The sequence below is a fragment of the Amblyomma mixtum genome, chromosome 9 (genome assembly GCF_055824585.1).
Source record: "Amblyomma mixtum isolate Tamu chromosome 9, ASM5582458v1, whole genome shotgun sequence".
Lineage (NCBI taxonomy): Eukaryota > Metazoa > Arthropoda > Arachnida > Ixodida > Ixodidae > Amblyomma > Amblyomma mixtum.
Genome location: NC_143020.1, coordinates 89870149 through 89883216, shown reverse-complemented (window position 1 = coordinate 89883216; position 13068 = coordinate 89870149). Strand labels below are relative to the sequence as shown.

The following is a 13068-nucleotide window of genomic DNA, read 5'->3' as shown; positions in this document are numbered from 1 at the left end:
TAATAATGTGACGGCAAAGCAGCATAGAATACAGGATTGGGGTGGGAGGGAGGTGGTGGAGTACGGTGCTAGCTTTCTATTTACAGGAGTGCCATATAAATTACAAAAGAGAACAGCTCCCACTGTTACGCTAATCGCCCTTGAGGTGCTTTTCACCTATACACAGAATGACGACGCCCTCAGAATGCGCGGCTGCGACTCGTTCCAGCAAGGAAATTGCGTGCAAGCTTCGTGTTTGCAAAGCGTGTGTGCATTGCGTCCGTGCAGAGCGCAGTATTTTTTTTTTGCATACTAAGATTTCAAGAAGCACTTTTGATCTTATATCTGGAACACGTGAGGAACCTTCTTACCAGTGAAAAAAAAAATTGCCGCCATGATCCTCTCAGTACAGGCTAGCAACCAGAGGCAGTACGAATGCGCAAGCGCCTCGGCGAAACCATTTTATTTTTGAAGTTTTATGCGTTATGGGGAAAAGGTTCTCGATCGACGCTGATTTATTTCCGCCGTATTGCATTAACGGTTACGAAAGCGGTTTTCGGTGCAACTTGTGGCGCTCTGAAAATTCCGTTCAGCCTCTGTCATCAGAAAGAGTTCAGATATGTACTAACTAGTGTATCAGCTACTATGTACTACTGTAGCTAATGTTTTTCCCTGAAGAATGTTTAAACTTCAACAATGCCTATCTTATAGAGAAATGTCCTCTGAATTCCTTGTGTACACTTGACTTAGATTAGACTTGAAGCACCTCATACCCCAATCTTCGAGGTGTAATTGCTTATGCGCGCTTACTTTCTTTTTCTAATATTTCTTTCACAAGGAGCCTCCTTTGTCGTCGTGCCTTCTTACCAACGATAGCATGATATTCTTGCATGCTGACAACGAAGTTTTTCAAGGCGCACTCCTTGCATACTTGCAACAGTGGCATCTCTATTTTCATTCGTTTGGGTGTTCCAAATTGGATGACCAAGGAGAGCGCGGGTCAAGGAAACAGTTCTTTCCCACAGGGGACGAGGCGTTGGTTCTCTGCAAACATCTAAAGCAACATGCCGGACACCTGGCTCCAATTTTTTGTACACACAAAAAGTATTGTTTGAAATTCTTCACTGTAATTTTATTGACGCAATCATTTTTCAACACAAAAATCTGAATGACGCTTCCACAGGAGTACTGCATTCCAAAATTGGCTTCTTCACCAAATAAGGTATACTGCTCAGGGAATCATCAATGCCGCGTTATAGTAAGGCAAACTGCTCCAGAAATTTCGAGTAAAAGCTACTTAACAACAACAGGCACACACTCCTGAAATGTACTATAAAGTCAGCTGCAAAGAAGTATAGAATTCTTCTATTATTGTCATTCTCATTCCGATGACAGCTCAACATTTATTAAAAGATCAACTCTTCTCTAGAGAACGGTAGTACTTTACTTTTTCTAGCACTCCCCCGATACCTCTTAAACATAGGAGTAGACTAAATACTCCTGTTCTGAGGAGTAGCTAACCACCCTTTCGAGATTGCACTACGTCACGAGCCAGTTACTCCTATCCGGGTGTTTTTCTGTTTACAGTGTAGCACTTAGTTTCGTGTCGGTTCTGCATGCCGTCTGAAGTAACCTACGACTTCCGTTTCAATGTAGTTTAGTTGTTCCCACGTAAAAAAGCTACTCAGTGAAATGCATATTCGAAAGTTTCGTGCAGAGCTCTCGTCTCCTGTGAAAATCGAGGACTGTGCCCGAGAAATAACTGTCTTGTCGATGCTCTCAGTTTGCGATTGAGCTCAAAGCGCGAACATTTGGACCGCACCGGCCTCTGGCGGATTAGTGGCGCAGAACCACAAGCAGGATATGCGTGCAACTTAGGTGTGACGTGCTAGAGATTTGTACAACAGGTATACTGATGAAACGGCTCACGCGCGCTAGCTTGTTTTCCACCAAAGCCTGCCACAGTGGATGTGAGAGGCGGTTCCTTGGAGCTTAATTCTCGAAAACGCCGCACCCGAGGGAAATTCGCGTGGGTACAGGCGAGCATATTATGAAGGGCGCACCGTGCCTTTATCTGCACACCTTGCACGCTCCATCACAGCGCTGTCAGCACCGTGTTTGTGGTCTGCCCATTTTTCCTCAGGCCTGCCCATGCGTCATACATACAGTAGGCAGAGCGCTCCAACGGCGTAGGACTTCGATACGCTTTGTACTCGTCTACAAATACTCCCCATGCCAGCAAAGAAAATAGCAGGGCTTCACTCAGCCCTTTGTTGCATGTTTTTTTTTTATTTCGTTCATGTTGGCTTCGCAACCAACGCACTTGAGCACTGCTTCCTAATTGCCGCTTGTTGCGTAGGGGTTCAGTTTGTTCGATGGAATCACGGTGCAATCACAGGACGTCATCTGCGGAAGCTACCGGAGGCTGCAGTTCCCACTCTCGTACTTCTTCGCTTGGCTCTAGTGCGGGTACCTCTTCCGGAGCGGCATGGGAGCTGGTGTGGGGTCTCTCCTGCGGGTGCGTCTTCAGGTGTCTCTTAAGGTGGTCCTTCCGGGAGAAGCTTTTCCTAGGCGTGACCTTAGTAGGGTGGTGTTGTCTGCGGTGACGATTGAGGTTGCTAGAATCGCTGAAACGGCGACTGCAGTCTGGGCATTCGTACGGCTTCTTCCCTGTGTGGACTACCCTATGGGCGTCAAGATCCTTTCGCTGTTTGAAACCCTTCCAGCAGTCGTCGCACAGGAAAGGCCGCTCGCCAGTGTGGATCCGTGCGTGTCTCTTGAAATTGCTTCTATGAGGGCAAAGATAACAGAAGGGGGCGATGTGGCGCAGTTGATAAGACAAGCTCATCGCTGGCTGAGCGGAGGTAGAGTGAAATACCCATTCCACCATACAAACACCACATCAGGCCGTTCACCTGCTTGTATTAAAGCTTACATGGCTACGGAATAAGCGTATTGCAGCCAGATGGCGCAGAAGCGACTGCCGTGCAGCAGCATAATAAATCTTTGATCAGCGCTGTCAGACGCATTTCTTTTCTTTTACATTACGTATAAGATAAGAGGAGAAGATACGGTGCACACATCTACTGGTACTCAGAAACTGCCGAAAAATGTCGCGCGCTCAAGTTCACTGCCAATCACTGCACATCGCACAGGCGGCCAACGCCAACAAGTGAACGCGCTATTCGCCACTACGCTTCCATGCGTAGCAATCTGGCTGCGATTTACGGAATCTTCTCGAATCTCTTTATTAGTGCAGGTCGATGCGTCTGCGCTACGACGGAAACCGTCGCTGCCATATAAGCGCTGCTGAAATGACATTCTTTTGAATGAAGACGAAAGTATAAGACTGCTTCGCCATGAAATGCGAAGACATGCAATCGAATTTAACAGCGCATTTGCCTCTTGAACGAACTGAACACAGGCTAATGCACTCTTCCCCTTGCATAGTGAAGCGGAATGCTTGAAAACGCTCGGTGTTGCGGGCATATCAAGGCAAAAGCCTTTAATGGCTCATACTGTCGTCTGTCCGTTAACAAGGCGTGTCACACGCGTATAACTGGGGACTAAAAAAGATAGAAGAAAACAAATGAATACTTGAGCTAGAGGAAGAAAAAATGGACCTAGAAGCAAAGTTAGGCGACTGTAGAGTAATTAGTTAGTTATAGGCAAAAACGTCGCAATTGCGCGAAATAGTGAGGAAATTGATATATCCACGGGAACGGTGTGGCGTCACATCCACCAGAAGCCGTCACGGCACAGTGGAAATTGTCACAGAATGGTCGGAAAAACGTCGGATTTGTGTCAAATTAGATGGAAAAATGTGTAATTAAGCGCAATTGACACTTAAGACCCCCGAAAGATTCATAACTTCGGTATCGATATAGCCACGGGAACAGAGTGACGTCACATCCACCGGAAGTCGTCACGGCATAGTGTCCTCGGCTTTCCCCTCAACACTTCAGTTGCCAAAATGTCCTCGCAATTTTTTCGTATGTAGCCAAGCGCCAAAGAGCGCCAAACATTCGTTGATGGTCGCTTAAGTCTAACGCCACTATTTTTCGCGTCCTATACGAAGAATCAATAGCAAAGTACAATGCAGTGTCAAACTTCGGCTTACGTGCTATCGGTGGAGTAAGAGCACAATGAGCAGCGGTGCCTTCGTTGCTGCATCTGCGGATGCTTCCTCAGCCGGTGCTCATCCAAAGCCTCTTTTCTAGGGAACAGGTCGCCGCATGTCTCGCAGGGGAACAACCCGTGTGAAGCGGTTGAAGGGGTTCCATTCTCGGAGGGCAAACTCACGCGAGTACGAAGATCTAACGGACGACAAATATTCGACTGCTCTTCCATCACAGCCGGCATTCTTAATGGCCAATGATACCACACGCACCAAGCACGACAAAACACGCGCAATTGTCGCCACTGCCTCTTTCCTCTCTTTACAATTTTAATGTTTCCTCTATCATGTTACTACCAAAAGTGCACACGTATACTAGAAAAAGGAACAACAGGTGGTCGAGATGATTTGTCTTATCTATAGTTTCCAATTTTTCGCAGTCGTGTTTGTCATGTCCAGATAAAAATTCTATCAAGGAACTAACAATTTGTGTTGGCTTATATTATGTTATCTATTGCATCATCAAGATCCCGTCCCCCGCTGTAACGCCTCAGCGCTCCAAAGTAGACTTTAAAAATAAAAGCACTCCTTCTTGCACAATATTTGATCTTTTATCTGCCCATAACAATTTTTAATGACTATTTGAAGGGATCTATGCGCAGAAGAAGGCTGGCCGTTTAGATGTTCAATACTATCGGGATACCACTTAACAATGCTCATTGGAAGAAGAACATGCGGGCAGCTCAGCAGTCCGGTGACTCGCCGTCATCGCTGGTGGCTAGAGCGTGAGTCTCGGGCTGTACCTGCTGCCTCCGGGTGGCTGGTTTGTCCTCTTGGGACCTGAGTGCTGCCTGTGGTGGTCGCCATGACCAAGACCTTGGCCACTTGGGGGAGGTGCCATAATCATCCTAGGCATCGTGCTCTTCGTGGCCGTCAGTATCACGCTCGTCGGGCTGTGCGTGGCATTCAAGCGCTTCTGCTCGAACGCCAAGGACTACGGCACGATCAACGCCAACTCCATCATCAAGCACGGCCACGCGAACCCGGTGCTCAACTACAAGGACTGCAACGATGACGTGCGCGGTGGCTCCGGCTCCGCCACACAGTGCCTGGACAACCTTGACCTGGACTTGCCGGTGATCAAGGTGCTCGGAAGTCCCGGCGCCGACCTAAACGAAGACGAGAGCTACATGTCGCTGGCGGCGGTGAAGGAGCCGTACTACGCGACGCCCGTAAGCCTGGCCAAGCCGCACGGCGCGCCGCCGGCCTCGATGTCTTCGCAGGACCATGGTACTCAGGCCGCTGCGGCCACATCTTCGTCCTTGAAGCCGGCCGAAGTGCACAACGACGTGAGCCGCGTCAACGAGGGCTTCCATGAAGGTCCACCCGAGTCCTCGAGCGGCAGCGGAGGTGTCGGGTTCGGAGCCCGCGCTGCCATCACGACGCGGGCGCTGACGGCGAGGAGCGAATTCATCGAACGAAAGACACGTGGCGCGTAGTAGTGGGTACGGATAAAGCGATTTTCATGACTGTGTGCGGCGACCTTGAAAAGCTGTTGCATCATCCGATCGGAGCTGGAGTGACCGGAGGCAACGCACACCTGGGCCTATTTTGGCCGTCCTCGGACAGGCGGGATTCTCTGTCCTAAATATTCCGTTTCGACCATGCACGACACACCAACAGAAGCTGTTTGCTTTAAAAGTATGCGAGTGGTTACGTCACCCAGCCGGGTTATCTCTTTGGCCGAAGCGGTGGCCTTGTGGTAGAGCATCCTCCTCGCGTTCGAACCCCATTCCCGCCGGATGCCCACCGGCTTTCTAACGGGTACAAAATTTCCCCCGACCAGGTACTCGCCACTAGCGTCGCTGCGCATGGAAGCGAATCAGCGAATAGAGGTTCGTGTGTTCGCGTTCCCCTTCGCTGCTAAGTCCAGTGGCTTGCAAAGAACTCGAGCGCCCGACATATTTCGGCGGTTTCTAAGACCAATAGATGCGTCTGACTTATTTTATAATTTTATCTGATATGTATTGTAAGAGTATCAGAAAACCAGCGAAAAGGACGCATTCACAAAGAGAAGTACACAGGACAACGCTTCCAGCGTTGTACTGTGTACTTCTCCTCCTTGTGAATGCGTCCTTTTCGCTGGTTTTCTCATACCATGCACCAACTGGCCCAACAAGCTACGCTTCTTCAATAGTATTGTAGGAGAAGAGACGAATTTTTAAGCGCTGATCAGGGCTTCATTATCCTGCGTCATGGCAGTGGCCGCAGGGCCAACTGGCTGCAGTATACGCTTCTTTCGCTCCAAATCAACGCTGCTACGCATAGGTTAACGGCCTCGTGTGTTTATGGAGCGGTTCCTCTTCTTCCTCTGAGCCGGCTATGAGGCTGTCTTGCTGAGTGTGCTACTTCTCCTCATTCTGTTCCCTTTTCCCTTACAGAGGCCATTTAAGCGGGCATGCACTGACCCACACTGGCGAGCCACCTTTTCTGTGCGACCAATGCGGCCGGAAATTCAAACGGCGAGATCATCTCCTCGTCCACTAGCTGGTTCACTTAGGGGTGAAGCCGCACCAGTGCGCTGTTTGTAGATGCCACTTAAGCAGTGCGGCCAACCTGAGTCGTCACCGCACAGAGCAGCACACTTTATGTGGCACGTCTAGCTCATTTGTTTGTCGTCACTGCGAAAAGGAAAACGCGTCCCGAGGAGAGACCCCACGCCAGCTCGCATGCCTCTCCGGAAGAGGGTCCCCGCACCAGAGCCAAGCGAAGAAGTACGAGAGTGGGAAGTGTAGCCTATAGGCTCTGCAGAGGGCACACTATGACATGCGCTTATATGAAATCAAGGATCAGTGACGCCATACACGTGCGCACTCGCTCATCGGTTCGACAGAAAAAAAAAAGGAAACGCAACGACCAGCAACGAAGAAGCCAGCGCATGGGAGCCTCCGAAAAAAGATAGTGCTAGTTAAAGTGATAGTGAACGAAATAAAATAAAACGCAGCAAACAACGCAGTGAAGCTCTGCTATTTTCTTCGCTGGTATACATTGGTTGGTTTATTGGTGTTTAACGTCCCAAAGGCAAATCAGGCTATAAGGGACGTCGTAGTGAAGGGCTCCGGAAATTTCGATAACCTGGGGTTCTTTAACGTGCACTGACATAGCACAGCACACGAGCCTCTAGAATTTCGCCTTCATCGAAATTCGGACGCCTCGGTCGGGATCGAACGCGCGTCTTTCGGGTCACCAGCCGAGCGCCGTAACCACCGAGCCACCACTGTGGGACCTACAGGGAGTATTTCAAGAGGAACAGAAAGCAAGTCGAAGCCCTGAGTCGTTGGAGCACTTTGCCGCCTATATGTATGACGCATGTACAGGCCTGAGGTAAAATGGGTAGACGACAAAAACGGTGCCAGTATCACTGACAGCACACTGTGACAGAGCGGGCAGAGCGCTGTCCAGACAAACGCGCAGTGCACCCTGCATTATATGCTGGCCTAATCGCACACGGGTTGCTCTCGCGCGAGGCTTTTTCGAGAATTAAGACACAAGGAACCGCGCCTCTCACTTCCGCTGTGGTAGGCTTCGTGGGCAAGCGAGTCAGCGGGAGAGCGAGCCGTTTTATCAGTATTCTTCTATTGCAAATCGCTAGCGCGAGACGCTTCTGCACGCATATCCAGCTGGTGGTTCTGCGCGACTAATCCCTGAAAATCTGGTGTGGCATAAAATGTTCAAGTACTATGCCACTTCGCAAACTACAGCTGTGTAGTACCAACTGTTTAATGTATATTTCAGTGAGTAGCATTGTCACTCGGGAAAAACTTCCGTCAAACGGAAGCGATAGGTTGCTTAAGACATCATGCAGACCTTAGGGCCAAAGGGGTGCCACTTTAGCAACTTCCGGTAGAGACTGACTAACCAAGCAACTCGCGGGCGGAATTAGCCTGCGGCTACTGAAATGAAGACCGGTCTCTGGCGGCATATCTGTTGTCTCGTAGAAGGCTTTTTCTCGGCTGATTTGCTAGAATCTGCGCTCCCGTGATAGCCATATGGTAAAGATACTGAACGCACAACGGGGATCTTTTGTATAGGCGGCCATAAATCAGTTAAGGTATGTATTACGGAGCCGGTGGAAGAAAGAGGAATTGGATGCTTTTTAGCGCGCGGTTAAGCACGTCCATGCACATCTGATCAGTGGCAACTGTTATACCAAGTCCGCGGAAAAACATTAAAAAGACGAGGGCGCTCATTTTTTCTACTCCCTTTAAAATGTGATTTCTGTGTGCCAGACATAACCGCGGACAAGGACAAGAGCAGGAAGTGCAGCATGAGACATTTCAAGCGCATTTCACTCCGCAATAATCGCAGGACCTAATGCAGAAATATTTTCTCTGGTAGTGTATTCGGCAGCGCAAGACTGCCACCGTCTGCTCCTGCAAAGAACTACCGAGCTATCGTACGGGACAGTGTAGAACGTCCCGCCACTAACTGTAGCCCTCAAAATCAGTTTCTTTTTCTAAGGAACAATATCTTCACAGTGGTTGTGATAACAAAGTCGCGAGGTGAATTGTTTCTTATAAAGCAAAATATCCCCTGTGACAGTTAGCCGTGACACAAATGTTTCGCTTCTGTGCTTCTCTCTTTATCGCCGTCGGTACGCGCCCTTATCACTTCCGTTGGAAGTGAAAGTCTTCTTACCTGGACACCTCTTTACTGGCTGTAAGGTGAACGCTCTCGAGAGGGACCTTCATTCTCATCTCCCACGAACGCCGCGCATGCCTGTTGCTGTTGTTGCCGCACTGTTTCTTCTGCAGTTTGACGCGGCAGGTAAAATCAATAACTAGCTTTGGCTCCCCATCAGCCTTTTGCCAGCCGTCAACATGTGCGTCTGTGCGGTAACATAGCCACGTGCCAATCTCCGCCTGATTATTAAATTCATTTATTTTTGGCAATGTGTGCATATTTCTCAGACAAAAAGAGAAGCAATTTCATGCATATCAACTTCGAATATTCTAGACTCTATACCAGTGAGAAAGCTATGAAAAAGAGATTGAAAGTGATGTTGTTCGTGATGTTAAGTACGTTAAAGCCCTGGGAACTCAGTCAAAACGCCTGTTTTGTTATTTAACATCAATGGTTTATTTCATTTTTGGTGTCTCCTAAACAGATAATTAGAATATGATAGATCCGTACTGCATATATATAATTTTGAAGTGCACATGAAACCAGGAGTGCGCATTGGGCTTGTGCCTGTTAAACAAGAATATAATAATCTTCATGCCCCAGAGACTTTGTAGAGAAATGTCTGTTTCCAATCGTGCCTACTTCCTTGACAACTAAGGCCAAAAGATCGTTAGCACTTTAATCGGTATGCTGATAATATGGACCCTATCAAAACATTTCCGCCTTGTTTCCGTAACCCGCATGACCTAGTCATTATAAAAGTAATACGTAGGAATAAAAGATAAAACTTTGTGCAGGCAGTATATTTTTTTCAATTGAATTTTGTTTACACTACACCTTGAAGAGCCGAGCCCGTACAGCAGTGCTGGATACTTGACAATGTAATCGATGATACGATATCAAACAACACAAAATGTTTATGAAGGAAAAAGATTTATTGAACTCAAAGTGACAAACACGAAAATGATGATGAGCAAACCACAGACATGGCGAACCACGTCGACAGTACACCATTCTTTTTTTCGGGTTTATGTGCGCAGTTGTGATAGTAAATGATACAAGCAACATTACAAAGTCTAAAAAGTGCAATGAGGAAGTCGCAGACACAGTTGCGCCTTTTCTTGCAGATATATTCTGTGCCAGTGGTGACTGATGATTAACAGTGCGGGCTGCGATAGGAGAGTTAAAATTATTTGTTTGGAAGATGTTAGTTCTAAGCTTGGTTTGCCCTCTGAGGATGGAAACAATTCACCCACTTCACCGACTGTGTTCGCCTGTGGCACATGCAACGAACTGTCCTTTGGGAAAAATCGCCTGGAAGAGCACCGGGAGAGCGAGAATGAGCCTAGTCCGCGCGGAAGGTGCCGCTGCGCCTTCTCTCCTTACTCCAGCGATCACAAGTAAGCCGAGGATTGACTCTGCAATAAGCTTTGCCATTCATTTTTCGTATAGATCGCCAACAGTGGTGGCTTTAGAATGAAGCGGACATCGGCCAATGATTGGCGCTCTTTGGCCACACGACTTCATATACGAGGGGGTACCCAAAAGAAACCGGACTAAATTTTTTGCTCGGCAAAGCTTCTGTGGTACCGCGTTTTGCCACTAGGAGCGCATAGAACGAACATTCCAGAGTCAGTAAGCCGAGTGCCGTCGTTGAAGGAGGTCAGACTAGTTTAGGCAGAGTTTTAGAGTGACGACTGTCTTGTGTGAACGTCGTTTTTGCAATGGCTGTTTTTCGTGAACAGCGTGCGCCGGTGAAATTACGATTTTTGCTCGGAAAAAGTTGAATGGAAACTCCTGAAATATTAAGAAAGACGTACAAGGACGATGCTATGGGGACAACTCAAGTGTTCCTGAATCGAATCCTGAATCAAAGCAACAATCATTGCAATGGAAAACTTCAAATTCCACCTCGCCTCAAGAAAGCTCGTCAGGTTAAACCAAACCTCAAAACAATGCTGATTTGTTTTTTCGACGTGAGAGGAGTCGTCCATTGAGAATTTGTTCCGCAGGGTCAGACAGTTAGCCAGGCTTTCTACTTGGATGTTTTGAAAAGATTGGGCGACGGTGTGCGGTGGAAGCGGCCAGATTTGTGGCGGTCGGGTGACTGGTTTTTCCATCATGGCAATGCCCCTGCTCACACCGCCCTGTCTCTACGACAATTTTGGACCAAAAATGGCATGACCCCTATTCCTCAACCCTCATACTCTCCCGACCTTGCCCCGTGCTCCTTCCTTTGTTTCCTAGAATGGAAAAATAGGTGAATGGAAAGCGTTTCGCTGATGTTGCTGAGGTGAAGAAAAAAACGACGGAGGCACTGTGAAGCATCACAAAAAATGATTTTTAACAATGTTGTGAAAAATAGAATGAAAGATTCGACAAGCGTATCATTGCAAGTGGGGAATACTTTGAAGGAGATTGAAGGTCTGTGCTTAAAATGTGAAGAAATAAGTTCAAACAAAAATAAGTCCGGTTTCTTTTGGGTACCCCCTCGTAAATGCATCGTTTCCAAGCACTTCGCTTCTCTACGCAAAAAAATCGCAGTGGCTTAGCTTGGTTAAGCCCGGTAATTGCGAAAGCACTATCCGTACCTACGCCATGGTTCAGCTGGTAGTGTAGCTGGTGGCGGTGCTTGTGGTTAGACTTGTGGTGATACATCGGTTATCCAATCCAATCCAATGTAATCTAATCTAATTAAATCCAATCCAATCCTGTCCAATGCAATTCAGTCTAATCTAATCTAATCCAATCTAATACAATTTAATGCAATCAAGGTCAAATGAAGGCCAATGGTGGTCACCGCCGCGGCACGGCAAAGGCCTGAAAGTGCAAGTAGTATTGCTTTCGCAATAAAAAAAGGAGTGCGATAACTTAGTCTGCTGTTCATTCAAGAGGCAAAACGTGCAGTGAGAACAGAATGAATGTCGCCGCACCGTATGGGGAAGCTGTCGTGCCTTCTGCCCTCCTTCAGAAGGAAGAAGTGTTCGACGCAGCGTTTAAACGGATGCGATGGTTTGCGCCGTTGCGGAGACATCAAGCCATTCGAGTAGGAATATCCGATGTGAAATCAGAAATCGCTGAGTCCAGAAGCGGAAGTTGTATAGACGTGCCTGTAGTTGCAGGTGCGACACCGAGGGTCACCATTACAGTCGCTGCGCATGGAAGCGAGTCGGAAAATTCTTGGACTACAGTATTCATATCTTCGCATTCTCTATCGCTGCCAACTCCCAATTCCTGGCAAAGAACTTTCGCGGGCAACCTATTTCTCCTTTTTCCAAACACCTACACATGCGTGTGTCTTCTTAAGTTATTTTTCTCTCAGATATAATGCAAAGAAAAATTGCTGATCAAAGTTTTATATGCTCCCTCGTCGAAGTGGCCGCAGTTCCGACTGGCTGCAGTGCGCTTCTTTCGCAGCCCTGTAAACGCTGCTACATGCAACTGAATGGCCGCATGTGGCGTTTGTGTAATGCAATCGTTATTTCCCTCTTCTCAGCCGGCTATCAGGCAGTCTCGCTCAGTGTGCCACACCTCGTCATTATGCTCACTTTTCCCTCACACAGGCGATTTCAACGGACATGAACGGACCCACACGAGCAAGTGGGCTTTTCTGTGCCAAGAATGCGGGAGAAGGTCCAAACAGCGGACTCATCTCTTCGACCACCAGCTGGCCCACTCAGGGGAGGAGCCGTTCAAGTGCGTCGACGGCGGGCTTCGCTTCATCCGTGGTTGTAGCCAGAACATTCACTGCACAGTGCAGCACGGCGGCAAGTCTAGGTCATTTGTCCTCACTGTGGAAGGAAGGACAGCCTTGACAAACACCTGCAGACGCACCTGCAGAGGAGACCCTAAGGACCCCAGAGTCTGAGGGTTGCATGCGCCTCCGGAACAGATTCCCGCACCACAACCAAGCGAACAAGCACTGCAGTGGGAAGTGCAGCCGCCGGTAGCCTCTGTACAGGACGGACTGTGAGATGAGCTTATGTAGTTTCACTTATCTGTGACACCATGCGCGTGCGCTTTCACCACGGCTCCGGAAAAAAATCCCTACCCCCAATGCAGCGATTAGCAAAGAAGCAGATGCAAAGGCCCGTTCACACTTGCCAAAAAATCCGGTGAGTGAAGCGTATTCGGCCGCTTTTGACGCCGAGCGATGCGGAAAGCGGCGCGGCGAGGGCGATAGGGCTTGACCAACCCAATTCCGCCGCACAGCGACAAACATGGCGGCGCCCTTCGAAGCCGGACCCCCAGCTTCGGATTGAATTCTCGTTGTTTCTGCCTTTTTCAGT

General features: G+C 48.4%; 1 pseudogene; it reads left to right on the top strand.

The window, feature by feature from the left end:
- The first annotated feature begins 4828 nt into the window (after nt 1-4828).
- LOC149330065 (uncharacterized) lies at nt 4829-12647 on the top strand (annotated as a pseudogene).
- The last annotated feature ends 421 nt before the right edge of the window (nt 12648-13068 follow it).